Genomic DNA, 3,402 nt, shown 5'->3' with positions numbered 1-3,402 from the left:
CTCTACTGCTAAGCCAGAACCCCAGACCCAGTGCATTATAGTTTTACAAAATTGGGCTGGGGATGTGGCTCAAGCAGTAGTGCGTTCACCTGGCATGTGTGCGGCCCGGGTTCGATCCTCAGCACCACATACAAACAATAGATGTTGTATCTGCCAAGAAAACTAAAAAATAAATGTTAAAAATTCTCTCTCTCTCTCTCTCTCTCTCTCACCTCTCTCTAAAAAAAAAAATGATGGGATTTCCTGTTACTATTCATACATGCACACTATTTGATTGTTTTAACCAAATATGTGCACTTCTTTAATTTAATTAAAAAGAAAACTTTAAAAATGATCCATGAAGGGCTGGGGATATAGCTCAGTTGGTAGAGAGCTTGCCTTGTATGCACAAGGCCCTGGGTTCAATCCCCAGTACTACCAAAAAAAAAAAAAAGAAGAAAGAAAGTGGCTGTACAAAGAAATTTAAATAAATTACTATTGCTTCTTATTTTATAGTGTATTTAAATTGATTTTCCTAATAGTGAGTCATTATTACATAACTTAAATGTTAAAAAAATGGGAGGGATGATAAAATTATACTGAATATAATCTTAAAAATAATAATAATACTTATGTTTAATACCCACAAGTAACGAAATTCTTAACTGTGTTGATTTGTGAATAGCAGGATTATGGGTGATTTTAATTATTAAATTCCAATTTTCTATAAGAAGTAACTAAAAGATATTTTACAAACTTTAAAATATACTGAACAAAAATAAAATAATGATAAATTTAAAAACATAATGAAAATAAGCTTATTTCCTATATTGCTCTTTTTCCTCTTCCTCAACATTTCAGTCAGCATGGTCAAATGGAATTTTATCTGTGGTTAATTTCTTGTCAGTGTTGTAGTGCCTGCATCACTCTGGGTAAGACTAAGTAGGGCAGTAATAATCTTCAGCATTTACAAAGACAGAGGGTCACTGAGTGGCAGAAAAACCCAAAGAATTAGCAAAAGTCCTCAGGAATGCACTGGTGGGAAAACAGTCCCTCAAAAATAATAGTAACATCAATATGCAAAATGAGCTGTGTATCTAGAAATAAGCAATGGACAATCTGAAAGTGAAATTAGGAAAACAATTCCAGCATCAAAAAGAATAAAATCTTTAGGAATAAATTTAACCAAAGACATTCAAGACATGCATAGTGGAAACTATAAAGCATTGTTGAAAGAAATTAAAGAACACCTAAATAAATGGAAAGACATCTGTGTTCATGGACTGGAAAATTTAATGTTGTTAAGAAGGCAATATTCCCTCTATGGAACTACAGATTCAGTGCAGTCTCTATCAAAACTCCAATTTCCATTTTTTGTAGAAAAGAACAAATTGATCTTAAAATTTATAAGGTATTGCAAAGGACCCCAAATAGTCGAAACAATCTTGAAAAAAAGAAAACTGGGTGGATCATCCTTCCCAATTTTACAAGTTACTTCAAAACTATAGACCAAACTATCCTATGTACATATATGAATAAACCATAATGAATTTTACCTTCATGTATATCTATAATAAACTTAAAAAGTACTGATATTGGCATAACGACAGACATAAAGACTAATGAAATAGAATTGGGAACCCAAGGGGTTGGAGTTGTGGCTCAGTGGTAGAGTGCTCACTTAGTATGCATGAGGCACTGGGTTTGATCCTCAACACCACATAAATATAAAATAAATATATTGTGTCAACCTAAAAAAACTAAAAAATTTTAAAAAAAACAATTGGGAACCCAGTAATAAAATCTTACAGCAATGTTCAATTAATTTTCAACAAGAGTGCCAAGATCATTCAATGGGGGAAAGAATAGACTTTTTAACAAATGGTGCTGGGACAATTGGCTATCCATACACACAAAAATCAAGTTCAATCCCTTGTCCACACAATATACAAAAGTTAAATAAAAACAGGATCCAAAATCAACATACAAAAATCAATAGCTTTCCTATACATCAATAATAAATATGTTGAAAAAGAAATCAGGAAAACAATCCCATTTACATTAGCCTCAAACAAAACAAAACAAAAACCTAGGAACAAATCCAACCAAGGAGGTGAAAGACCTCTACAATGAAAACGATATAACACTAAATAAAGAAACTAAAGGAGACAATAGAAGATAAAAAGATTTCTCCATGTTCATGCATAATCAGAATGAATATCGTTAAAAGGGCCATTGGGGGCTGGGGCTCAGCGGTAGCGCTCTTGCCTGGCATGTGTGAGGCACTGGGTTCGAGCCTCAGCACCACATATAAATAAATGAAATAAACATCTATCAACAACTTAAAAATTTTTTTTAAAAAAAAGGGCCATTCACATGGGCTGGGATTTTTAGCTCAGTAGCAGAACACCTGCCTAGCATGTGAATAACTGGGTTCGAGCCTCAGCACCACATAAAAATAAATGAAATAAAGTTATTGTGTCTGTCTACAATTAAAAAAAAAAGAGGAAAAAAAAAGGCCACCTACAGATTCAATGAAACCCTCATCAAAATACCAATGATATTCTTCACAGAACTAGAAAAGATAGCCCTAAAATTCATTTGGAAGAATAAAAGATCCCATATAGCCAGAGCAATTCTAAACAAACAAAGCAATGCTGTAGGCATCACAATACCAACTTCAAATTATACACCACAACTATAGTAACAAAAACTTGGTACTGGCATAAAAACAGACATACAGACCAATGGTACAGAATAGAAGACACGGAGACAAATCCACACAAATGCAGTCATCTGATCCTTGACAAAGGAGCCAAAAACATACTGTTATGGTTTAGATGTGGTGTCCTCCAAAAGTTTATGCAATGCAAGAAGGTTCAGAGGAGAAATGATTGGGTTGTAAGAGTCTTAATCCAACCAGTGAATTAACCCCCTGAGAGGGATTGAGTGGTAACTGTAGTAGGGTGTGGCTGGAGGAGGTGGAAATTGGGGCATGGTTTGGGGTTATGTATTTGTATCTGGCTCGTGGAGTCCATCATGATGTGAGCTGCTTCCCTCTGCCACACTCTTCCGCCATGATGTTCTGCTTCACATGGAGCCCAGAGGAATGGAGCCGGCCTTCTATGGACTAAGACCTCTGAAACTATGGCTCCCAAATAAACTTTTCCTCCTTTAAAATTGTTCTGGTCAGATTTTTTAGTCACAGCAGCGAAAAAGCTGACTAAAACATACATTGGAGGAAAGAGCCTTTTAAACAAATGGTGCTGGAACAATTGGTAATCCCTATGTAGAAGAATTAGACTACATCCTTATCTCTCACTCTTCCCAAAAGTCAATTCTAAATGGCTCAAAGACCTAGGATTTAGAGCAGAAATTTTGCAACCGTTAAAAGAAAATGTAGGACCAATTCTCCAACATTTA

At 34.9% G+C, this 3,402-nt stretch overlaps 1 non-coding gene across 1 annotated transcript; it reads left to right on the top strand.

The window, feature by feature from the left end:
- Positions 1 to 347: 347 nt before the first annotated feature.
- Positions 348 to 420, top strand: Trnat-ugu (transfer RNA threonine (anticodon UGU)). The gene has a single exon. It is a non-coding gene; the product is annotated as a tRNA-Thr (tRNA).
- The last annotated feature ends 2,982 nt before the right edge of the window (positions 421 to 3,402 follow it).

Source organism: Ictidomys tridecemlineatus, chromosome 7, assembly GCF_052094955.1.
Source record: "Ictidomys tridecemlineatus isolate mIctTri1 chromosome 7, mIctTri1.hap1, whole genome shotgun sequence".
NCBI lineage: Eukaryota > Metazoa > Chordata > Mammalia > Rodentia > Sciuridae > Ictidomys > Ictidomys tridecemlineatus.
The sequence above is the reverse complement of the archived record's forward strand: the minus strand, read 5'-3'. Positions and strand labels throughout refer to the sequence as shown.